This window comes from Hyla sarda, chromosome 1, assembly GCF_029499605.1.
Source record: "Hyla sarda isolate aHylSar1 chromosome 1, aHylSar1.hap1, whole genome shotgun sequence".
Taxonomy (NCBI): Eukaryota; Metazoa; Chordata; class Amphibia; order Anura; family Hylidae; genus Hyla; species Hyla sarda.
In genome coordinates, this window is record NC_079189.1 from 73,897,960 (window position 1) to 73,925,054 (window position 27,095).

General features: G+C 43.0%; 1 long non-coding RNA gene across 2 annotated transcripts; it reads right to left on the bottom strand.

Moving 5' to 3' along the window:
* LOC130355656 (uncharacterized) lies at nucleotides 1-26,955 on the bottom strand. Of its 2 annotated transcripts, none has more exons than XR_008888611.1 (3): nucleotides 26,798-26,955; nucleotides 1,337-1,578; nucleotides 1-79 (listed from the first exon to the last, which is right to left on the bottom strand). It is a non-coding gene; the product is annotated as an uncharacterized LOC130355656 (long non-coding RNA). The 2 variants fall into 2 exon arrangements; XR_008888612.1 differs by having other exon boundaries at nucleotides 32-237.
* Nucleotides 26,956-27,095: the final 140 nt, after the last annotated feature.

The following is a 27,095-nucleotide window of genomic DNA, read 5'->3' on the forward strand; positions in this document are numbered from 1 at the left end:
TTCAGCTGAACAATACAGCCTGTGTCCTTTTTTCTTGCCGTCATCTGTTTTTTTCTCCTTGTATAAGTCAGCTCTGCGCCTAGATTATTAGAAGTTACCACTGTCATTTTTATCTGATATGGAGCTATAATTCTGTCACAGTTCATAATAATGAATTTTACAATATCTCCCTACTTTTCTCCTTTCCCTCAGATTTTTTTTATGCTGAATTTAATATACTGCAAAGCCTATAGTAGCCTGAAGTAAAAACAAAAATTTGCAAAATCTGGTTAGACATTAGCATTTTATGAAAAAAACTACAGTGCCTGATACTTTGTGTTTCTACTTGCTGCATTAGCTATAGGACAGTGGTGTTATTGTGCACATTAAAGAAGTACTCTGGGGGAAATTTTCTTTTTCATATCAACTGGTGTCAGAAAGATAAATGGATTTGTAAATTACTTCTGTTTAAAAATGTTAACCCTTGCAGTACTTAGCTGCTGTATGCTCCAAAGGAAGTTGTGTAGTGCTTTCCTCTCTGCTGACACCTTTGTTCCTGTCAGGAACTGTCCAGAGCATAAGAGGTTTGCTATGGGGATTTGCTCCTACTCTGGACAGTTCCTGACAGAGTACCCCTTTAATCATACAGATTATGAACAGATATGCAATATAAAGGTTGTTTTACACCGGCTGAGCAGGTCCCTATACTGGGCACCAATGGATGATCAACACTTGTTTAATGAGCCTTCACATGTCTCTATTTTATGGTTTTAAACCCCAATCGATAAGAAATTCCTGTATGTGCCCCTGGTGAGGGGTAATGCACACTATATTTTGCCTTGCCAAAGTAGCTGCCAACCCACATGATGCCCCCTGACATATATTATAGTGTTATATCGACCCCACGGCCACTTGAAATTGGTGCAGCTGGGCAACCATCTCACAGCTCACTATCTTACAGGATCACTATGTGAAGTCTGCGGGAAATAAAGTGGTGCCACTTTTAATGCATAAAATATGCAGTTTATACAGTTAATTTTTATTATCGCTTGCATATATATATATATATATATATATATATATATATATGAGTGTCAGTGAGGGCCTCCTGTTTTAAAGTCACCTCTGTCTGAAAATGGTTAAAACCAAAAATAAACTATACTTACCCACTTTCTAGGAAGGAGGGAGGGAGAGGGGGAGAGAGGGGGAGAGGGAGAGAGAGGGAGAGAGAGAGAGGGAGAGAGAGGGGAGAGAGGGGAGAGAGGGGAGAGAGGGGAGAGAGGGGAGAGAGGGAGAGGGAGAGAGAGAGAGAGAGAGATTGAGGTAACAATATGGTGGTAGATGGAAAACCACTTACCAAGTAGGGTTGTGCTTAGAGCACAAAACCTAAGAAGACATCTAGTATATGGTCAGGGATCTGCAGCCTCAGCTCATCCGGTATTATCCTCACTAGTCCGGTGGGAAGATGATTAAAGCAGAACAAATTTCGAGCTTTTTCTTAGCGCTGGTCCAACAGAGTAGGAACTTGGACACAGTTAATGTCCAAAAAGGTTCATTAGCACTTAAAACAACGCGTTTCAGGTCCGGACAGGACCTTTCCTAGGGTATTCACAAAGGTAAAAGCATTTTCAGTAGATGCAGTAAAAACATATAAGAATTCATAAAAACATATAGTAACAGTGAGGCCACATTAAAAAGGATTAGCATAACTTCTAAAAACATATTAATTTACCTTTATGAATGGACCAATGTATTTGTCATTGTTAGGTGCTTGCATAAGTCCCTTCTGTTCCTATACGGCTGTATTACCAGTACAAACCTGGAGTAGCGTATCCTGCGCTGCTGGCGTAAGCACTATTGTGTCAAGAGCGCCTTTGAGAAGGAGTAGGGATCGCTTGTATTGAATCCCTATGTGTGCGCTGGGTAGAGCTATATGCAGTGGTAACGCAGCTTGTAGTGTTGGGCGGCGTTAGTCATAATAAGGCCGCACTTATTTGGAGAGAGTGGGGATCATATGTATTATAGTGCTATGAAATCGCTAGATGGAGTGATATATAGTAAGAGCGTAGCTAGAGTGGGGCAGGGTTAGTCACAATGGAGATCACACTCTAATGGCACAGGGCAGAAGGGATGGGTCTCCTCTGGGTATGAGCACTCTGCTGTGGAGATAAACAGCAAGGAGATCAACAAGCGACATATACAGAGGAGCTAGTTCAAAGGGGGCCGAGCTAACCACAAAAGATCGCTCCCTGGCCTCCTCGCATGTGTATATGTCTACTTTCTGGTAGGCCAAAAAGGCCCTACATTGTGATGGAATGGTATAAGGTTTACAGGACTGATAGCAAGTATCACCACTATCTATAGGGCTACAAAATGAATGTATTATACATTGATGGCATAGTGTAAGGTTGGCATTAGAGATGAGCGAACTTACAGTAAATTCGATTCGTCACGAACTTCTCGGCTCGGCAGGTGATGACTTATCCTGCGTAAATTAGTTCAGCCTTCAGGTGCTCCGGTGGCCTGGAAAAGGTGGATACAGTCCTAGGAAAGAGTCTCCTAGGACTGTATCCACCTTTTCCAGCCCACCGGAGCACCTGAAAGCTGAACTAATTTATGCAGGAAAAGTCATCAACTGCCGAGCCGAGAAGTTCGTGACAAATCGAATTTACTGTAAGTTCGCTCATCTCTAGTTGGCATGATGGCATAGTATGAGGTTTGCAGAACTGATAGCAGGTATCATCACTATCTATAGGGCTATGAAATTAATATTTTATTATACAGGTATTATATGTAACACCACTGCCTATTGGGGTTGGACATAAAGTTTTAATATTATACAAATGTTATATTATACAAATAATATCAATAATGGCACTACCTGTTGGGCTATTGACATGATGTATTATAATATAAGTACCATATTAATATTATAGCAAAGGTAACCACACTAACTATTTATTTTGTTATATTGTAGAAGGTGGTGCTGGATTTAAGTAGGTAATGGTATGTTTTAAATGTATTTGCTAATTAGCATAGCCCTTACAGATATGGTGAGTATATTTACAATACAGAGTCGAGCAGTAAGGGTCCATATATTACATTATATCCGGGATAGGCTGAAGAGGTTGCTTAATTAGACCAGAATAGTTTCCAAGATTTCATTTAAGCCAAAGGGTTGCAGAGAATTGCACTTGTAGATCCAGAACACTTCCAATTTCTTCAAGACCTCAAAATGAGTGGACCTGTTCTCCGGGAAAGTGTCTATTGGAGTGACTGTGAAAGGTTTTATTATCCCCTTGTGTGCTTGACTGCAGTGCCTAGACAGGCTATGTAGGAGGAAACCGGTCTTAATGTTAAATCGATGTTTGTTAATTTTGCATCTGAGTTTTTGAGTGGTCTTACCTATGTACTGGAGGCCACAAAAACTCTGTATAAGATATATTACAAAGTCAGATTCGCATGTGAGATGATATTTGATCACAACATTTTCTCCTGTTACTTGGGATTGGAATGACTGCCCATGTTCGATCTCTTTACCGCATAGACAACGATTCTTTCCACACTGATAACTCCCCGGTTTTCTGCAGTCCTGTGGTTTCAATTGCTGTCTCCTAAGCTGACTTGGAGTTAGCAGATTTTTCAGAGATGGTGCTCTTCTGAAGGTAACCATAGGATTTTTTGGGATTATTCCTTTTAGGAAGTTGTCATTTTCGAGTATATACCAGTGCTTCTTTAGTATTTTCTTAATTGCTTGTGAGGATGAACTACATGTGGTAATAAAGTTCACATTGCAATTCTCATTTGGTGGATTTGGGTTTCCCATCCGTGGCTTAAGGCTATCTTCCTGAGTCAGGTTTTTTGTTCTCTCAAAGGCATTGGTAATTTCTTTGCTTTAAACCGTTTTCTTAGGATTCCTGTTTGTTCTCGGAAGTCTTTATTGCTAGTGCAATTTTACCTAACTCTTTTGTAATGGGAGTACGGTACATTCTCCAGCCATTTTTTGTAGTGGCTACTGGTGAAATCAATATAACTAATTATATTGATGTGATGAATTTCTCTTGGTCATGGGTAATAACCAGATCAAGAAACTCAATGTATCCACTGGGAGCCTGGAGATTGAAAAATATACCCCAATTGTTTTTATTGAGGTGCTCCAACAGGATGTTCGTGTTGGCTGGTGGTCCTCGCCAAATAAATATCAAATTGTTGGCGTGCTGACAGTAACATATAATAGGTTCCAGAAGAGAGTGATTTTCCCAGATGTGCTCAGTTTCAAAGGCTCCCATAAATAAATTAGCATACGCAGGGGCCCCCATTGCGGTGCCTTTCTTTTTCTGGTACGTGGCCCCATTGTATGTAAAGTAATTATTTTCTAGAATGTATCTTAGTCCTTGTAGAAGGAATTGCCATTGTTGTTCTGGTAGCTCAATATCTTTTTCCAGGAAAAATTTGACTGCATTGAGTCCTAGTTGATGATCAATGTTAGTGTATAAAGACGTGACATTGCACGTGACCATGGTATACATGGGATCCCAAGTCAGGCTTAACAGTTGTGTAATGAGCTGGGAGGAATCCCATAGAAAACCGGGCAGAATGATTACATATTTTTGTAGATACAGATAAATGAAGTGAACAAAATTGCTGGTGGGAGAGTTTGTGCATGCTATAATCGTTCTGCCGGTGGTTTACAGAGTGGGCCATTTATATGGATACACCTTAATAAAATGGGAATGGTTGGTGATATTAACTTCCTGTTTGTGGCACATTAGTATATGTGAGGGGGGAAACTTTTCAAGATGGGTGGTGACCATGGTGGCCATTTTGAAGTCGGCCATTTTGAATCCAACTTTTGTTTTTTCAATAGAAAGAGGGTCATGTGACACTTCAAACTTATTGGGAATTTCACAAGAAAAACAATGATATGCTTGGTTTTAACGTAACTTTATTCTTTCATGAGTTATTTACAAGTTTCTCTTTGTTTATAGCCATTGACATGTCGTCGAGGTTAACACGTGAGGAGTGGATAGAAATTGTGTTGATGTCTGGTGAATGCAGTAACCAGGTCATTGCAGTAGATTTCAATGCAAGACACCCTACGAGACCACCCATCTCCCAGGCTACAGTTAGCAAACTGCTTGCTAAGTTTCGTGAAACTGGTTCAGTTTTGTATTTGCCAAAATGTGGACCCATGAAATCTGTCACTAATGAAGAAACATCAATGGCTGTCCTAGCTTCATTCAGCAAGAGCACACAGCGTAGCACTCGCCGCATGTCACTGGAGATTGGCATTAGTCGAACATCCCTTCGGCGGGTATTAGCTACTCACAAATGACACCCTTACAAACTCCAGCTACTGCAGCATATCAACGAGGATGACCCAGATCGGCGCACAGAATTAGCAGAATGGGCAAAACAAAAATTGGAACAGGACCCTCAGTTTACGCAGAAGATTTTGTTCAGTGATGAGGAAAACTTTTATGTGAGTGGTGAAGTTAACAAACAAAACCACCGCTATTGGTCTGACACTAACCCACATTGGATAGACCCCTCCAAGACTGTTGGAACACAAAAATTGATGGTATGGTGTGGTATATGGGGTACAAAGATAGTGGGGCCATTCTTCATCAATGGAAACCTCAAAGCCACTGGATATGCAAAATTGCTACATGATGATGTGTTTCCCTCTTTATGCACTGAAGCTGGCACGTTCCCTGAGTTTTTCCAGCAAGATGGTGCACCACCACATTATGGGTGTCAGGTCCGAGCATTCCTAGATGAACAGTTTCCTGGAAAGTGGATTGGTCGTCGTGGGCCAGTAGAATGGCCCCCAAGTTCTCCCGATCTGACCCCCTTAGACTTTTATCTTTGGGGTCATCTGAAGGCAATTGTCTATGCTGTATAGATACGAGATGTGCAGCACCTGAAACTAAGGATACTGGAAGCCTGTGCTAGCATTTCTCCTGCGGTGTTGCTATCAGTGTGTGAAGAGTGGGAGAAGAGGGTTGCATTGACAATCCAACACAATGGGCAGCACATTGAACACATTTTATAAGTGGTCAGAAACTTGTAAATAACTCATGAAAGAATAAAGTTACGTTAAAACCAAGCACATCATTGTTTTTCTTGAGAAATTCCCAATAAGTTTGATGAATTAATTCCCAATAAGTTCCCAATAAGTTTGGTGAATTAATGTTTCACATGACCCTCTTCCTATTGAAAAAACAAAAGTTGGATTCAAAATGGCCACCACCCATCTTGAAAAGTTTCCCCCTCACATATACTAATGTGCCACAAACAGGAAGTTAAAATCACCAACAATTCCCATTTTATAAAGGTGTATCTATATAAATGGCCCACCCTGTAGCTAATGATTTATGAATTTTAGGTAAGTAATAAAAATATGGATGGTTGTGGTGGTTGGTGGTAAGGAACTGGAGGAGATGACAAAGCAGCCAACAAACAGCTGTTGACATCAGTTTCTGTCTTATAGCTGATCTTTATCAGTGGAGATTAGTATCAGGGAAGTTTTCTGCCCACACTAAGAGTAATTTGTCAGTGTCTCACAGTATGTAGAAATATGTGTAATGCTATAGGTCATACAGAAGGACTTAGTGAATTTCAACATGGATGCCACCATTGTAACAACTCCCTAGAGTTTGCCAGTTAAACATTCCAAATAAAGTTGGTGCTATGCAATGGAAACACTGGAACAACAGCTCAGCAGCAACATTGTCAGCTGCACAACCCAACGGAGCTGGAACACAACTTGGTCACAACCTTCATTACATTCTGCCCGAAAGAAAGACCTGTCTGAGAACTGATATTTATGGATTGAGTTTAGTTGGCCAAGAAGCAAAAAAAAAAAAAGTAAGATTGCTGTAGACTACATTGCCAATTGGACCTTGGAGCAATAGAGATGCATTCTTCGTAGTGATAAATTGTACATCATGCAGGGTCCAGGAAACCATTTCCATCTTGAATGTGTAATACCAGAAGAAGAAAGCTAATGGTGCAGCTTTTTTCCTTAACCCCTTAACGACGCACGACGTATATTTACGTCCTGTGCCGGCTCCCGCGATATGAAGCGGGATCGCGCCGCGATCCTGCATCATATCGCGTCGGTCCCGGCGCTCATCAACGGCCGGGACCCGCGGCTAATACCACACATCGCCGATCGCGTATTAACCCTTTAGAAGCGGCGGTCAAAGCTGACCGCCGCTTCTAAAGTGAAACTGAAAGTGACCCGGCTGCTCAGTCGGGCTGTTCGGGACCGCCGCGGTGAAATCGCGGCGTCCCAAACAGCTGACCGGACACCGGGAGGGCCCTTACCTGCCTCCTCGGTGTCCGATCGACGAATGACTGCTCCGTGCCTGAGATCCAGGCAGGAGCAGTCAAGCGCCGATAATGCTGATCACAGGCGTGTTAATACACACCAGTGATCAGCATAGGAGATCAGTGTGTGCAGTGTTATAGGTCCCTATGGGACCTATAACACTGCAAAAAAAAGTTAAAAAAAAGTGTTAATAAAGGTCATTTAACCCCTTCCCTAATAAAAGTTTGAATCACCCCCCTTTTCCCTTAAAAAAAAATAAAACAGTGTAAAAAAAAAAAAAACATATGTGGTATCGCCGCGTGCGTAAATGTCCGAACTATAAAAATATATAATTAATTAAACTGCACGGTCAATGGCGTACGCGCAAAAAAATTCCAAAGTCCAAAAAAGCGTATTTTGGTCACTTTTTATACCATTAAAAAATGAATAAAAAGTGATCAAAAAGTCCGATCAAAACAAAAATCATACCGATAAAAACTTCAGATCACGGCGCAAAAAATGAGTCCTCCTACCACCCCATACATGGAAAAATAAAAAAGTTATAGGGGTCAGAAAATGACATTTTTAAACGTATAAATTTTCCTGCATGTAGTTATGATTTTTTCCAGAAGTGCGACAAAATCAAACCTATATAAGTAGGGTATAATTTTAACCGCATGGACCTACAGAATAATGATAAGGTGTAATTTTTACGGAAATATGCACTGCGTAGAAACGGAAGCCCCCAAAAGTTACAAAATGGCGTTTTTTTTTCGATTTTGTCGCACAATGATTTTTTTTTCCGTTTCGCCGTGCATTTTTGGGTAAAATGACTAATGTCACTGCAAAGTAGAATTGGCGACGCAAAAAATAAGCCATAATATGGATTTTTAGGTGGGAAATTGAAAGGGTTATGATTTTTAAAAGGTAAGGAGGAAAAAACGAAAGTGCAAAAACGGAAAAACCCTGAGTCCTTAAGGGGTTAAGCCCCTTAGGCCGGGATTCCACTTGACTTTTTTTTTTTTTTTAAAGGAGGCCTCCCAAAAGTGCCTTACACTCAGTAATGTGTTTTGGGGGCCCAAAAAATTGCTTCAAAAAGCTTCAAATATTGCTGATGCTAGCTGGGAGTCAATGGGGAAGTATGAGAGGCTAGACCACCACATTGGCCCTCATTTACTAAGAGTGGAGTGTCGGTTTGTATTTCTTTTTTGTGTTTTCAATCTTTTTTTCACTTGGTATTTACTAATCTGTCGCACTTTTCCCAATATTTTTAGTCGCAGGGAAAAATTCTGTTGGTAATTTCTGTTGCATGGTTCTGTTCCACGGTAATTTTTGTTGCAGGGTTTTCTGTCGCACTGTAAATTCTGTTGCAGGCAGGTTTATTTCTGCCGCAGGGTTTCTTCTACAGAAGTACAGATGTGGGAGGTGGCAATCCCAGCAGGGGTTTCCTTGACTTTCCAGTGAATATCCGACTTCGGCACTGGAGCACTACACCGGCGTGGTGACACAGGAGTCGGATATAGATTCGTAATTGCTTTTTATTGAAAATCATAAAAAGTGGCAATACATGGTAGGACTATGCGTTTCTGAGGGGCTCCCTCCTTCCTCAGGTCCAAGTTACAGTGTGTGGATACAATACTTTATATATACATATTTCCATGAATACATTAACCCATTAAACATTTGAAGTTTACCGGGTCTGAATGCCATTGGAGGCTGAGTATGACATCAGCCTCCAGGGTCTATTGGTGGTGTATAGGAATGAATGGGATAGATCTATAACATTGTGATTTTTTGCCCATTGTGGTCTATGGCGATCTTGTGGCAAACAGGGTAGAAAGCTAAACAGCAGGGCCCTGGTAGTAATGTGTATGGGAGACCCTGGTGTAGGTTCAATTCCTGGGTTGATATACAGTGTTGGGATTAAACTTTGATTAGGATAGACATGATTTTTTGAAAGTGAGAACTAGGTCAATTGGATACCACACATTACCTCCTGTTTCAATTAACCTAGTTACCCATTTATGGTATCCAATTGACCTAGTTCCCACACTTTCTTAACTATCAATTGACCCATATATGTCTATCCTAATTAAAGTATAATACCAACACTGTACATCAACCCGGGAATTGAAACCACACCAGGGTCTCCCATCCACGTTACTACCAGGACCCTGCTGTTTAGCTTTCTACCCCGTTTGCCGCAAGATATCCATAGACTACAATAGGCAAAAAATCACAATGTTATAGATCTAGCCCATTCATTCCTATACACCACCAATAGACCCTGCAGGCTGACGCCATACTCAGCCTCCAATGGCATTTCCACCCGGCAAACTTCAAATGTTTAATGGGTTAATGTATTCATGGAAATATGTATATATAAAGTACTGTATCCACACACTGTAACTAGGACCTGAGGAAGGAGGGAGACACATATAGATGTATTAAATGAGTGTATGTATATATATATATATATACATATATATATATATATATTTTTTTTTTTTAATCACCATCATTACTGAAACGATAGGGAAAAAAAAGTGTTGAAAAGACTCATAGAAAATGCGTTAATAAAGCTAAAACCTTGCTTAAAAATTACAAGTAAGAATTGCTTGAAAAAGACGAGGCAGGCAAAGGAGCAAACAGAGAATTTACTCCGCTTTCTGAAACTTTATACATGCTTTAAAGTGTCGGGTTTTCTTCCCAGATAATTCACATGAATTTCAGAGTGGTTTTTAGGAAAAGACGAGTGATTTTGGCTGAAATGTAGGGAAAACGCCCCTTTTCCCGAAAACAACGCCCATTTTATAGGGTTTTTTTTTTCCATTCTGAGTGATTCTGTTGAGTTTTTCTGTCGCATGTTCCGTGCGACAGAATTTAGGCGCAAAACCTGACAAAAAGAGTCTGAATCATGTTAGTAAATAAGGGCCATTGTGTTCATTTTTTGGCCTGTTTTCACCTCTTTGTGGCATTTTTCTTTCTTCAGCCTTTAAGCCCATGATGCCAAGTTATAATACTGTATAATATGCTTCAATTACCTATGTGCACCAATTTTCCCTGTTTTCACGCCTGGAACCCGCACCCAGAAGTGCTATAGTGGAAATCTTTTTATTTTACTGTGGTCTCTAACCTTCCTCAGCATCTAGAGACAATGGCCCTGATTTACTAAGAGTGGAATGTAGGTTTCTTTGTGGGCATTCATTTCCTACAATTTTTTTCCACTGTATTTACTAAGGTTTCCCCTACACTTTGCTTATTTTACACATGCTCTGATCTATAGGGTTTTCCTTAGCTGAAATCAACCACATTTTCTGTGGAAACCTTAGCAAATATGTTGGGTTTTTGTGAAAATGTCAGGAACAGGCCCCTTTTCGGTGACCGTGCCCTCTTTTCCAGACGGCCATGCCCATTTTTCGGGTTTTCTTAGTAAAATGGAGAGTAAGTCGGGTTTTTTCAATTCTGGTGCAAACAGAATTTCTGGCGCAATGTGCCAGAATCTGGCACACAACCCGACAAAACATGTTCATTTTTTAAGTGGATTTGAGGGGTCTTCATATTAGAAATATCCCATAAATTACCCCATTATGAAAACTGCGCCCCTCAAACTATACAAAATGATATTCAGATGGTTTGTTAACCATTTAGGTGTTTCATAGGAATAGCAGCAAAGTGAAGGAGAAAATTCAATATCTCAATTTTTTCCACTAACATGTTCTTGTAGACCCAGTTTTTGAATTCTTACAAGGGGTAAAAAGAGAAAATGCCCCCCAAAATGTGCAACCCAATTTCTTTTGAGTAAGGAAATACCTAATATGTGAACGTAAAGTGCTCTGTGGGTGCACTAGAGGGCTCAGAAGCGAAGGAGCGACAATGGGATTTTGGAGAGTGAATTTTGCTGAAATGGTTTTTAAGGGGCATATCGCAATTAGGAAGTCCCTATGGTTCCATAACAGCAAAAAAAGAAAACCCACATGGCATACTCTTTTGGAATCTACACCCCTCAAGGCACATAAGACGGGGTACAGTGAGCCTTAACACCCCACAGGTGTTTGACGACTTTTTGTTAAATTCAGATGTGTAAATGAAAAATTTGTAACCCCATCTCTTCTGAGAATGGAAATACCCCATATGTGAACATCAAGTGCTCTGCTGACACACTACAGTGCTCAGGGGAGAAGGAGCCACGTTTGGCTTTTTGAAAGCAAATTTTGCTGAAATTTGCTGTCACATTTAGGAAGCCTCTGTGGTGCCAGAACAGGGGGGGGAAAAACATGGCATACTATTTTGGAAACTACACCCCTCAAGGCATGTAACAAGGCTTACAGTGAGCCTTAACACCCCACAGGTGTTTGACGACTTTTCGTTAAAGTCGGATGTGTAAATTTATTTATTTTTTCACTGAAATGCTGTTTTTACCCCAAATTTACTATTTTTTACAAGAGGTTATAGGAGAAAATGCCCCCCCTAAATTTGTAACCCCATTTCTTCTGAGTATGGAAATACCCCATGTGTGGATGTAAAGTGCTCTGCGGGCGAACTACAATGCTTTTGGAGAGATAATTTGTTTGGAAAGGAAGTCGGGGGCCATGCTACCAGAACAGTGGACTCCCACCCACATTTTACCCCATTTTGGAAACTACACCCCTCACAGAATGTAATAAGGGTGCAGTGAGCATTTAAACCCCACTGGTGTTTGACAGACTTTTGGAACAGTGGGCTGTGCAAATGAAAAATAAAATTTATCATTTTCACAGACCACTGTTACAAAAATCTGTCAGACACCTGTGGGCTGAAAATGCTCACTGCAACCCTTATTACATTCTGTGAGGGTTGTAATTCCAAAATTGGCTCACATGGGGGGGGGGGGGGGGGATTCACTGTTCTGGGACCATGAGGGCTTTGTAAATGCACATGGCCTTCAATTCCAGCCAAATTCTCTCTCCAAAAGTCCAATGGCGCTCCTCCTCTTCTGAGCCCTGTAGTTCGCCCGCAGAGTACTTTACATCCACATATGGGGTATTTATATGCTCAGAAGAAATGGGGTTACAAATTTGGGGGGGCTTTTTTTCTATTACCCCTTGTAAAAATGAAAAATTTGGGCTAACACCAGCATTTTAATGAAAAAATAAAAAGGTTTCATATTCAATGAAAAATTTTCAAACACGTGGGGTGTTAAGGCTCACTATACCCCTTGTTACGTTCCGTGAGGGGTGTAGTTTACAAAATGGGGGTCACATGTGGGTGTTTTTTTTGCATTTATGTCAGAACTGCTGTAACAATCAGCCACCCCTGTGCAAATCACCTCAAATTGTACATGGTGTTCTCACGCCTGAGCCCTGTTGTGCGCCCGCAGAGCATTTTACGTCCACATATGGGGTATTTCCGTTCTCAGGAGAAATTGCATTACAAATTTTGGGGGTCTTTTTTTCCTTTTACCTTTTGTGAAAATAAAAAGTATGGGGCAACACCAGCAAGTTAGTGTATTTTTTTTACAAAAACATGCTGGAGTAGGCCCCGACTTTGACTAAAATTTTGGGGGGGCTTTTTCTCCTTTTACCCCTTGTGAAAAGGTAATTTATCCTGAGTACAGAAATACCCTATATGTGGCCCTAAACTGTTGCCTTGAACTACGACCGGGCTCCGAAGTGAGAGAGCGCCATGTGTATTTGAGGCGTAAATTAGGGATTTGCATAGGGCTGGACATAGGGGTATTCTATGCCAGTGATTCCCAAACAGGGTGCCTCAGCTGTTGCAAAACTCCCAGCATGCCTGGACAGTCAATGACTATCCAGCGATACTGAGAGTTGTTGTTTGGCAACAGCTGGAGGCTCCATTTTGGAAACAGTGCCGTACCTGATGTCTCATTTTTATTGGGGGGGGGGGGGGACTGTGTAGGGGTATGTGTATATGTAGTGTTTTGCTTTTTATTTTGTGTAGTGTTTTTAGGGTACATTCACATGGCCGGGGTTCACAGTGAGTTTCCCGCTGGGAGTTTGAGCTGCAGAGGAAAATTAGCTGCATCTCAAACTTGCTGTAAACCCCTGCCCCTGTGAATGTCCCCTGTACCCTGGGCAAACTTCCAGCTGTTGCAAAACTACAACTCCCAGCATGCTCTTTGGCTTTCCATGCATGCTGAGGGTTGTAGTTATGCAACAGCTGGAGGCACACTGGTTGCAAAACAAAAAGTTTGTTACTTAACTCAGTGTTTCCCAACCAGTGTGCCTCCAGCTGTTGCAAAACTACAACTCCCAGCATGCATGGTCTGTCAGTGCATGCTGGGAGTTATAGTTTTGCAACAGCTGGAGGCATACGGGTTGGGAAACACTGAGTTAGGAAATAGACAATGTTTCCTAACCAGTGTGCCTCCAGTTATTGCAAAACTACAACTTCCAGCATGCCCAGACAGCTAAATGGCATGCTGGGAGTTGTAGCTTTGCAACAACTGGAAGAGAACAGTTTGAAGACCACTGTGTAGTGGTGTTCAAACTGTAGCCCTCCAGATGTTGCAAAACGTCAACTCCAATCATGGCCAGGCATGCTGTGAGTTGTAGTTCAGCAACATCTGAAGGGCCACATGTTACAGAACTACAACTCCCAGCATGCCTGGACTGTCTGGGCATGCTGAGAGTTGTAGCTTTGCAACATCTGGAAGATCACAGATTGGAGACCACTGCACAGTGGTCTCCAAACTGTGGCCCTCCAGATGTTGCAAAACTACAAATCCCAGCATGCCCGGACAGCCAAAGGCTGTCTGGGCATGCTGGGAGTTGTAGTTTTGAAACTCCTAGAAGCAGCAGTGAAGATCACTTTACAGCGATCTTCACTGCTGCCTCTGATGCCGACGCCGCTGCTGCATCCTCCACTTGTGCCTGCTGTCGGTCCTGGTATGTGCCGCGGTCCTCCCAGCAGCTCTTGAGATCCTCTTCCCCCTGCTCTGCCCCGCTGGTAACAGCGGGACTTCTGCCAGTTAACCCGTGCGATGCCGCGCATCGCCGGGTTAACTGAATGACTTATATAAACATCATGATGCGCGAACTACCAGCATAACATGACGTTTATATAAGTCATTCTGCGGGAAGAGGTTAAAGGATGAAGGAAAAAAAAATCCTAAAATAGGCGCCTTTCACACTACACTACGCCTATCATCCTGTAAAAACCTCCGTTATTACTACCGGCAAAAAGTCCTGAAAACGGCCGGCAAAAAATCCCATTCATGTCAATGGGATTTTTTGACCATCCTTTTTGACCATCAGGCATGTTCGTTTTTACTAATCTCCGTTATTTTTGCCGGCACAAAAGATGGTGCATGCACTAATTTTTGGTCCAGCAAAAATAATGGTGAAAAAACGGCCCCTAAAATTTAACATTGAAGTCTATGGGAAACGGATGTTAAAAAAAAAAAAAAAAAAAAAAATCTGTTATCCATTTTTTTAACATCTTTTTTTTGTACTGAGCATGCTCAGTACAGCTTTACAAAAAAAAGGGTTAAAAACCTGATTAACCCCTTGTCGACCATGGACATATATTTACATCTGTGGCCGGCTCCCCATCTGTGAAGCTTCGTATCTGCAGGGTCCCGGTTGCTATCAGCAACCGGGACCCGCAGCTAATACCGGACATCGCCAATCGGGCTGATGTCCGGTATTAACCATTTAACCAAAGTTGATCGCGATGTCTAAAACGGGAGAATACACTACCGGTTAGCTCAGTGGAGCTGTTCGGGATCGCCGCAGTGAAATCGTGACAGCGGGAGGTGCCTTACCTTCTTCCCGGCTGTCCTATCAGCGTTTGATTGCTCCCAGACGGAAATCCAGGCTTAAGCAATCAAGTACAGAAAACACTGATCAATGCATTCCTATGGCAATACATTGAACAGTGCCTTCAATCAGTGTATGCAGTGTGGCATTGCCGTGTGCGTAAATGTCCAAAACATAAAAATATATTGTTAATTAAACCGTACGGTCAATGGTGTACGCGCAAAAAAATTTCAAAGTCCAAAATAGGGTATTTTTTGGTCACTTTTTATACCATTAAAAACAATCAAAAAGTCTGATCAAAACAAAAACGGTACCGATAAAAACTTCAGATCACGGCGCAAAAAATTAACCCTCATGCCGCCCCGTTCGTGGAAAAATAGACGTATACATTTTCCTGCATGTCGTTATGATTTTTTCCAGAAGTACGACAAAATCAAACCTTTATAAGTAGGGTATCATTTTAATTGTATGGACCTAGAGAATAAAGAAAATGTGTCATTTTTACCGAAAAATTTACTGCCTAGAAACGGAAGCCCCCAAAATTTTCTAAATTGCATTTTTTCTTCCATTTTGTCGCACAATGATTTTTTTCCCCCTTTCATCGTACATTTTTGGGTAAAATTACTGATGTCATTACAAAGTAGAATTGGTGGCACAAAAAAAAAAGCCATCAAATGGAATTTTAGGTGCAAAATTTAAAGGGTTATGATTTTTAAAATGTAAGGAGAAAAAAAGAAAGTGCAAAAACTGAAAACGCTCAGTCCTTAAGGGGTTAAAAAAATGGATGTAACTGGTAATAACAGACGATAACAGATGAACAATAACAGGTTTTTTAAGAAATAACCCATTAAAAATAAGGATGATGGTCATCAGTTAAAAGCCGTTATTACCAGTCATTGCACCCGTTTTTTTTTCATCCGTTATTGTAAAATACAGGATGATACCTGTAGTGTGACAGGGGCCATACCGGTTTAAGTGGCGGCCTATTTTTCCAAAATTTCAGTATGTTCTATGGCTTATTTTTTTATTTTTGTTTTAGTTTTTTTCTAAGGAAACTAGTGTTTTTCCTTCCACACTTAGAGTAAAAAAAACAACAAAAAAAAGAAAAAACTGATTTCAAATCAACTTTAATTTTACTCAATTCTTTTAAAATAATCCTTGATTTTTTTGTCATTCAGTGAGACATAAAATCACTTTTTACTTGTAGTGAAAACAATGTAGGGATTAAAAAGACAAAGAAAAATGCCTTTACCAGCCACTATCTTAGAAAAAAAAAAGGGCAGTTTTTCGTGGGGGTTTTTTGAGCCCAAAAAATAAATTAAAAATAAATTAAAAACCTGCCTAGTTTCTTACAATAACACTTAAAAATGGTGTGATCTGAACTCTTAGCAAGAGTCTGGGGCAGAGTTTCTCAACCAGGCGGCCTCCAGTTGTTGAAAAACTACAACTCCCAGCAGGCTCAGACAGACAAAGGCTCGGACAGACATGCCCGGACAGGGCATGCTTGGAGTTGTAGCTTCCCAACAGCTGGAGGCACACTGGTTGGGAAACACTTGTCTGGCAAAGGGCCTCTTCTGTTTCAGAGTGACAGAGCCCCAAATCTATCTAGAAAGTAAAATGTTATTTCTAAGGGGGGAGGGAAGAGTGTAACCCCACACTGAAAACCTTGATGGACTTTGAAGAGATATTCTACACCACACTGGATGCGGTGCTTGAGGGTACATAACCAGATGTGAAAGACAGCACAATGGGCATTATTCCCCAACACTCACTGGAGAGAGATAAGACCATAAGAACACAAAAGGGATTAGAAGCATCACTACTAGATTGGAGGCGACCGTATGGAGACACATTGGATGTCCACCACTACGCGGCTTTCAATACGGTCACCAGACCAGGGATCGAACACAAGCACATTAAGTCCTCATCTAATGTGCAGTAGTATTTCGGAAGCTGCCTCTGATGTCCTTTGTGCTCAGTCCGGATCTCTCCAGGTTACAGACCACTAAGGAGAGCAGCTGGTGGAAACAAACAAACAGCAAAGGAGGGAAAGTGACATTTCTGGCTAGGGAAGTAGTTTGGCACTTTTCTAGGCCTTGAACAAACAAAGTAGATTAGCCTTACAAAAGAACTGATCACATTCTTGCCCTTAGGGGGCAGTATTCCAATGGACATGATTTAGGCTGCAGGATCCCTGAATTGGCTTGTCCCTGTTGTGGAGAGGGCACTATAATTGGCACTGTTATTACAGTACTGTGGCTGTCCTTGTATAGTGGGCACTCTGGTTGGCACAGTTAGCGTAAGATCATACTACGTTGTGGCCCCCGTTAATTGTAACCGTTGACACGCTGACTAAAACGGGATGATGTTGTATATTGTCATGTCCTGGGGGGAAAAGTTTGGGAACTCACCCAAGATTTCCACTGAAGGGCTGGCTGATCCTGCTAATGGGGACAGTGTTCCTGCAGTGGAAAAAGTGCAGGAACTCAGTTCCCATGCGTTCCTGCAGGACTTAAGCCTTGAGCGGACCCCATTCACTTCTATGGCCAAACGGAGTCACCCTTAGTAACTCTTTTTGAGGCGTATCAGCTATTTTAAGCACACTCATGGCAGGGGACCGTTGCGCTTCAAATGTCCAGAACAAACTCACTAGGTGACTTTTTGGCCATAGAAGTTAATGGGTTCCGCTGCTTCCATTAACAGTATACGTTGGCACCCCAATTTTATCATGGTGCTAGGATTACCACTGTAAGGCTATGTTCACACTACAGAATGTCCACACGGAAAATCTCTGTGCGGACCTTCTGGAGGTTTATCCTTTCTGTGGACACAAAACAGAATTTCCATGCCACAAACATCTGGCGCAGGAATTCCACCATGTGGACAGAGCCGCAGAAACCCATTAAATACAATGGGACTCTGCTGCTCCGGAATCTCTGGCGGAATTCCTATGTGGAACATGAGAACATGGCCTCATAGAGGTCCTGAGGCTATCCTGTTTTGGAGGGTAATATTAGTGGCACTGCTTTGGAGTTTTTATGATTGGTAGTATTATAGAGGGTAATATGATCATCTTATGGATAGTGCTATGACTGCCACTGTTATGGAGGGTCTGTTGCTGTGCCTGGCATGAAAGGTAATATGACTGCCACTGTTATAGAGGTTCTGTGGCTATGCCTGGCATGAAAGGTAATATGACTGCCATTGTTATGGAGGTTCTGTGGCTGTGCCTGGCATGTAAGATAATATGACTGCCACTGTTATGGAGGGTCTGTGGCTGTGCCTGGCATGAAAGGTAATATGACTGCCACTGTTATAGAGGTTCTGTGGCTGTGCCTGGCATGAAAGGTAATATGACTGCCACTGTTATGGAGGTTCTGTGGCTGTGCCTGGCATGTAAGGTAATACGACTGCCACTGTTATAGAGGTTCTTTGGCTGTGCCTGGCATGAAAGGTAATAAGACTGCCACTGTTATGGAGGTTCTGTGGCTATGCCTGGCATGAAAGGTAATATGACTGCCACTGTTATGGAGGTTCTGTGGCCATGCCTGGCATGAAAGGTAACAAGACTGCCACTGTTAGGCTGGGTTCACACCACGTTTTGTTAAATACTGTTCCCGTATACGGCTGGGAGGAGGGGGGCGGAGCTTAATCGCGGCGCCCGCACTCAGCCATATTCGGGAACCGTATTTAATGTATGTCTATGAGCCGTCTGGAGTGAACCGCAGCCTCCGGTCGGCTTCGTTTTCGGCCATATGCGGTTTCCCTACCGCAGGCAAAAACGTGGTCGACCGCGTTTTTGCCTACGGTCGGGAAACCGCATACGGACGAAAACAAAGCCGACCAGAGGCTGCGGTTCACTCCGGTCGGCTCATAGACATACATTAAATACGGTTCCCGAATACGGCAGAGTGCGGGCGCCGCAAATAAGCCCCGCCCCCCTCCTCCCAGCCGTATACGGGAACCGTATTTAACAAAATGTGTCTGAACCCAGCCTTATGGAGGTTCTGTGGCTATGCCTGGCATGAAAGGTAATATGACTGCCACTGTTATGGAGGTTCTGTGGCTATGCCTGGCATGAAAGGTAATATGACTGCCACTGTTATGGAGGTTCTGTGGCTGTGCATGGCATGAAAGGTAATATGACTGCCACTGTTATGGAGGTTCTGTGGCTGTGCATGGCATGAAAGGTAATATGACTGCCACTGTTATGGAGGTTCTGTGGCTGTGCATGGCATGAAAGGTAACATGACTGCCACTGGTATAAAAGTACTGTGCCTCTCCCTGTTATGGGGGTATTATTAACAGCACTGTATTGAGTGTATTGTGGGTTTCCCATGAGTACAGTACTAGAATAGCCACTGTTCTAGCACTCTGCAAATTTCATGTTATAGAAGTGGCACAATGATGGCATTGTTGTGTTAGTATTATGGCTATCCCTGGTATGAGGGGCATTATGACTGGCACTGTTAGTTTTATAGCTATCCTTGGAATGAGAAACACTATTGTGTTAGTATAACGGCTACCCCTGGTATGAAGGGCATTGATATTTGGCACTGGTGTTAATATTACAGCCATCCCTGGAATGAAGGGCACTTTGGGACTGTTGTGTTAGTACTGTGGCTACTCCTAGTGTGAGGGGCACTGACTGTCACTGTTAGTACTGAGGCTATCCCTAGTAAAAGGAGCACTACAATTGGGATTGTTAGTATTGTGGCTATCCCTGGTATGAAGGGCACTATTGTTATTATTGCGGCTATCCCTGGTATAAGGGGCACTATTGTTAGTATTGTGGCTATCCCTGGTATGAGGGGCACTATTAGTATTGTGGCTATCCCTGGTATGAGAGGCACTATTGTTAGTATTGTGGCTATCCCTGGTATGAGGCGCACTATTGTAAGTATTGTGGCTATCCCTGGTATGAGGGGCACTATTGTTAGTATTGTGGCTATCCCTGGTATAAGGGGCATTATTGTTAGTATTGTGGCTATCCCTGGTATGAGAGGCACTATTGTGGTTCTCCCTGGTATGAGGGGCACTATTGTTAGTATTTTGGCTATCCCTGGTATGAGAGGCACTATTGTGGTTCTCCCTGGTATGAGGGGCACTATTGTTAGTATTTTGGCTATCCCTGGTATGAGGGGCACTATTGTTAGTATTGTGGCTATCCCTGGTATAAGGGGCACTATTAGTATTGTGGCTATCCCTGGTATCAGAGGCACTATTGTTAGTATTGTGGCTATCCCTGGTATGAGGGGCACTATTGTTAGTATTGTGGCTATCCCTGGTATGAGGGGCACTATTGTTAGTATTGTGGCTATCCCTGGAATGAGGGGCACTATTGTTAGTATTGTGGCTATCCCTGGTATGAGGGGCACTATTGTTAGTATTGTGGCTATCCCTGGTATGAGGGGCACTATTGTTAGTATTGTGGCTATCCCTGGTATGAGGGGCACTATTAGTATTGTGGCTATCCCTGGTATGAGAGGCACTATTAGTATTGTGGCTATCCCTGGTATGAGGGGCACTATTGTTAGTATTGTGGCTATCCCTGGTATAAGGGGCACTATTGTTAGTATTGTGGCTATCCCTGGTATGAGGGGCACTATTGTTAGTATTGTGGCTATCCCTGGTATGAGGGGCACTATTGTTAGTATTGTGGCTATCCCTGGTATGAGGGGCACTATTGTTAGTATTGTGGCTATCCCTGGTATGAGGGGCACTATTGTTAGTATTGTGGCTATCCCTGGTATGAGGGGCACTATTGTTAGTATTGTGGCTATCCCTGGTATGAGGGGCACTATTGTTAGTATTGTGGCTATCCCTGGAATGAGGGGCACTATTGTTAGTATTGTGGCTATCCCTGGTATGAGGGGCACTATTGTTAGTATTGTGGCTATCCCTGGTATGAGGGGCACTATTAGTATTGTGGCTATCCCTGGTATGAGGGGCACTATTGTTAGTATTGTGGCTATCCCTGGTATGAGGGGCACTATTGTTAGTATTGTGGCTATCCCTGGTATAAGGGGCACTATTGTTAGTATTGTGGCTATCCCTGGTATTAGGGGCATTATTGTTAGTATTGTGGCTATCCCTGGTATGAGGGGCACTATTGTTAGTATTGCGGATATCCCTGGTATGAGGGGCACTATTATTATTGTTGCTATCCCTGGTATGAGAGGCACTATTGTTAGTACTGTGGCTATCCCTGGTATTAGGGGCACTATTGTTAGTACTGTGGTTATCCCTGGTATGAGGGGCACTATTGTTAGTATTGTGGCTATCCCTGGTATGAGGGGCACTATTGTTAGTATTGTGGCTATCCCTGGTATGAGGGGCACTATTAGTATTGTGGCTATCCCTGGTATGAGGGGCACTATTGTTAGTATTGTGGCTATCCCTGGTATGATAGGCACTATTGTTAGTATAGTGGCTATCCCTGGTATGAGGGGCACTATTTTTAGTATTGTGGCTATCCCTGGTATAAGGGGCACTATTGTTAGTATTGTGGCTATCCCTGGTATGAAGGGCACTATTGTTAGTATTGTGGCTATCCCTGGTATGATAGGCACTATTGTTAGTATTGTGGCTATCCCTGGTATGAGGGGCACTATTGTTAGTATTGTGGCTATCCCTGGATTGAGGGGCACTATTGTTAGTATTGTGGCTATCCCTGGTATGAGGGGCACTATTGTTAGTATTGTGGCTATCCCTGGTATGAGGGGCACTATTGTTAGTATTGTGGCTATCCCTGGTATGAGGGGCACTATTGTTAGTATTGTGGCTATCCCTGGTATGAGGGGCACTATTGTTAGTATTGTGGCTATCCCTGGTATGAGGGGCACTATTGTTAGTATTGTGGCTATCCCTGGTATGAGGGGCACTATTGTTAGTATTGTGGCTATCCCTGGATTGAGGGGCACTATTGTTAGTATTGTGGCTATCCCTGGTATGAGGGGCACTATTGTTAGTATTGTGGCTATCCCTGGTATTAGGGGCACTATTGTTAGTATTGTGGTTATCCCTGGTATGAGGGGCACTATTGTTAGTATTGTGGCTATCCCTGGTATGAAGGGCACTATTGTTAGTATTGTGGCTATCCCTGGTATGAGGGGCACTATTAGTATTGTGGCTATCCCTGGTATGAGGGGCACTATTAGTATTGTGGCTATCCCTGGTATGAGAGGCACTATTGTTAGTATAGTGGCTATCCCTGGTATGAGGGGCACTATTGTTAGTATTGTGGCTATCCCTGGTATGAGGGGCACTATTGTTATTATTGTGGCTATCCCTGGTATGAGGGGCATTATTGTTAGTATTGTGGCTATCCCTGGATTGAGGGGCACTATTGTTAGTATTGTGGCTATCCCTGGTATGAGGGGCACTATTGTTAGTATTGTGGCTATCCCTGGTATGAGGGGCACTATTGTTAGTATTGTGGCTATCCCTGGTATTAGGGGCACTATTGTTAGCATTGTGACTATCCCTGGTATGAGGGGCACTATTGTTAGTATTGTGGCTATCCCTGGTATGAGGGGCACTATTGTTAGTATTGTGGCTATCCCTGGTATGAGGGGCACTATTGTTAGTATTGTGGCTATCCCTGGTATGAGGGGCACTATTGTTAGTATTGTGGCTATCCCTGGTATGAGGGGCACTATTGTTAGTATTGTGGCTATCCCTGGTATGAGAGGCACTATTGTTAGTATTGTGGCTATCCATGGTATGAGGGGCACTATTGTTAGTATTGTGGCTATCCCTGGATTGAGGGGCACTATTGTTAGTATTGTGGCTATCCCTGGTATGAGGGGCACTATTGTTAGTATTGTGGCTATCCTAGGTATGAGGGGCACTATTGTTAGTATTGTGGCTATCCCTGGTATGAGGGGCACTATTGTTAGTATTGTGGCTATCCCTGGTATGAGGGGCACTATTGTTAGTATTGTGGCTATCCCTGGTATGAGGGGCACTATTGTTAGTATTGTGGCTATCCCTGGTATGAGGGGCACTATTAGTATTGTGGCTATCGCTGGTATGAAAGGCACTATTGTTAGTATTGTGGCTATCCCTGGTATGATGGGCACTATCGTTAGTATTGTGGCTATCCCTGGTATGAGAGGCACTATTGTTAGTATTGTGGCTATCCCTGGTATGAGGGGCACTATTGTTAGTATTGTGGCTATCCCTATGAGGGGCACTATTGTAAGTATTGTGGCTATCCCTGGTATGAGGGGCACTATTGTTAGTATTGTGGCTATCCCTGGTATGAGGGGCACTATTGTTAGTATTGTGGCTATCCCTGGTATGAGAGGCACTATTGTTAGTATTGTGGCTATCCCTGGTATGAGAGGCACTATTGTTAGTATTGTGGCTATCCCTGGTATGAGAGGAACTATTGTTAGTATTGTGGCTATCCCTGGTATGAGGGGCACTATTGTTAGTATTGTGGCTATCCCTGGTATGAGGGGCACTATTGTTAGTATTGTGGCTATCCCTGGTATGAGAGGCACTATTGTTAGTATTGTGGCTATCCCTGGTATGAGGGGCACTATTGTTAGTATTGTGGCTATCCCTGGTATGAGAGGCACTATTGTTAGTATTGTGGCTATCCCTGGTATGAGAGGCACTATTGTTAGTATTGTGGCTATCCCTGGTATGAGGGGCACTATTGTTAGTATTGTGGCTATCCCTGGTATGAGGGGCACTATTGTTAGTATTGTGGCTATCCCTGGTATGAGGGGCACTATTGTTAGTATTGTGGCTATCCCTGGTATGAGGGGCACTATTGTTAGTATTGTGGCTATCCCTGGTATGAGGGGCACTATTGTTAGTATTGTGGTTATCCCTGGTATGAGGGGCACTATTGTTAGTATTGTGGCTATCCCTGGTATGAGAGGCACTATTGTTAGTATTGTGGCTATCCCTGGTATGAGAGGCACTATTGTTAGTATTGTGGCTATCCCTGGTATGAGGGGCACTATTAGTATTGTGGCTATCCCTGGTATGAGAGGCACTATTGTTAGTATAGTGGCTATCCCTGGTATGAGGGGCACTATTTTTAGTATTGTGGCTATCCCTGGTATGAGGGGCACTATTGTTAGTATTGTGGCTATCCCTGGTATGAGGGGCACTATTGTTAGTATTGTGGCTATCCCTAGTATGAGGGGCACTATTGTTATTATTGTGGCTATCCCTGGTATGAGGGGCATTATTGTTAGTATTGTGGCTATCCCTGGATTGAGGGGCACTATTGTTAGTATTGTGGCTATCCCTGGTATGAGGGGCACTATTGTTAGTATTGTGGCTATCCCTGGTATGAGGGGCACTATTGTTAGTATTGTGGCTATCCCTGGTATTAGGGGCACTATTGTTAGCATTGTGACTATCCCTGGTATGAGGGGCACTATTGTTAGTATTGTGGCTATCCCTGGTATGAGGGGCACTATTGTTAGTATTGTGGCTATCCCTGGTATGAGGGGCACTATTGTTAGTATTGTGGCTATCCCTGGTATGAGGGGCACTATTGTTAGTATTGTGGCTATCCCTGGTATGAGGGGCACTATTGTTAGTATTGTGGCTATCCCTGGTATGAGAGGCACTATTGTTAGTATTGTGGCTATCCATGGTATGAGGGGCACTATTGTTAGTATTGTGGCTATCCCTGGATTGAGGGGCACTATTGTTAGTATTGTGGCTATCCCTGGTATGAGGGGCACTATTGTTAGTATTGTGGCTATCCTAGGTATGAGGGGCACTATTGTTAGTATTGTGGCTATCCCTGGTATGAGGGGCACTATTGTTAGTATTGTGGCTATCCCTGGTATGAGGGGCACTATTGTTAGTATTGTGGCTATCCCTGGTATGAGGGGCACTATTGTTAGTATTGTGGCTATCCCTGGTATGAGGGGCACTATTAGTATTGTGGCTATCGCTGGTATGAAAGGCACTATTGTTAGTATTGTGGCTATCCCTGGTATGATGGGCACTATCGTTAGTATTGTGGCTATCCCTGGTATGAGAGGCACTATTGTTAGTATTGTGGCTATCCCTGGTATGAGGGGCACTATTGTTAGTATTGTGGCTATCCCTATGAGGGGCACTATTGTAAGTATTGTGGCTATCCCTGGTATGAGGGGCACTATTGTTAGTATTGTGGCTATCCCTGGTATGAGGGGCACTATTGTTAGTATTGTGGCTATCCCTGGTATGAGAGGCACTATTGTTAGTATTGTGGCTATCCCTGGTATGAGAGGCACTATTGTTAGTATTGTGGCTATCCCTGGTATGAGAGGAACTATTGTTAGTATTGTGGCTATCCCTGGTATGAGGGGCACTATTGTTAGTATTGTGGCTATCCCTGGTATGAGGGGCACTATTGTTAGTATTGTGGCTATCCCTGGTATGAGAGGCACTATTGTTAGTATTGTGGCTATCCCTGGTATGAGGGGCACTATTGTTAGTATTGTGGCTATCCCTGGTATGAGAGGCACTATTGTTAGTATTGTGGCTATCCCTGGTATGAGAGGCACTATTGTTAGTATTGTGGCTATCCCTGGTATGAGGGGCACTATTGTTAGTATTGTGGCTATCCCTGGTATGAGGGGCACTATTGTTAGTATTGTGGCTATCCCTGGTATGAGGGGCACTATTGTTAGTATTGTGGCTATCCCTGGTATGAGGGGCACTATTGTTAGTATTGTGGCTATCCCTGGTATGAGGGGCACTATTGTTAGTATTGTGGCTATCCTTGGTATGAGGGGCACAATTGTTAGTATTGTGGCTATCCCTGGTATGAGGGGCACTACTGTTAGTATTGTGGATATCCTTGGTATGAGGGGCACTATTGTTAGTATTGTGGCTATCCCTGGTATTAGGGGCATTATTGTTAGTATTGTGGCTATCCCTGGTATGAGGGGCACTATTGTTAGTATTGCGGATATCCCTGGTATGAGGGGCACTATTATTGTTGCTATCCCTGGTATGAGAGGCACTATTGTTCGTATTCTGGCTATCCCTGGTATTAGGGGCACTATTGTTAGTATTGTGGCTATCACTGGTATGAGGGGCACTATTGTTAGTATTGTGGCTATCACTGGTATGAGGGGCACTATTGTTAGTATTGTGGTTATCCCTGGTATGAGGGGCACTATTGTTAGTATTGTGGCTATCCCTGGTATGAGGGGCACTATTGTTAGTATTGTGGCTATCCCTGGTATGAGGGGTACTATTGTTAGTATTGTGGATATCCCTGGTATGAGGGGCACTATTGTTAGTATTGTAGCTATCCCTGGTATGAGGGGCACTATTGTTAGTATTGTGGCTATCCCTGGTATGAGGGGCACTATTGTTAGTATTGTGGCTATCCCTGGTATGAGGGGCACTATTGTTAGTATTGTGGCTATACCTGGATTGAGGGGCACTATTGTTAGTATTGTGGCTATCCCTGGTATGAGAGGCACTATTGTTAGTATTGTGGCTATCCCTGGTATGAGGGGCACAATTGTTAGTAGTGTGGCTACTCCTAGTATGAGGGGCACAATTGTTAGTAGTGTGGCTACTCCTAGTGTAAGGGGCACTACGATTGGCATGGTTAGTACTGTGGCTATCTATAACTGGCACTGTCGTTAGTATTATGTGGGGGGGGCACTAACAGTTTATGTAGTTGTTATATCGGGGGCATGATGGGAGTTGTGCCCTCTATCCTGTGTCACTGTTATTGCTCCATATAGCTATTGCTTACTCCCAATTTCAGAAGTCGAGTCCCTCCTTTCCTCCTGCGCACAGTTCACACCGCCCATCAGGCGCCTCCACCTATGACTACTCCGCAGCAGATGACAGACATGACTGAGCTGTCCGGTAACCCGCCGTCGCATATATCACCTCAACCCCGCCCCCAGACGGCACCCGAACTCCCATAGCCACGCCCCTCTCTGTGGCTCCTCCAACTACCTTTAGCCAAACAATCAGATTCTCGTCTAGGCCCCTCCCACTTGCAAGCACTCGACGCTATTGCTCTTTACCTTCGCCCCGCCCACACA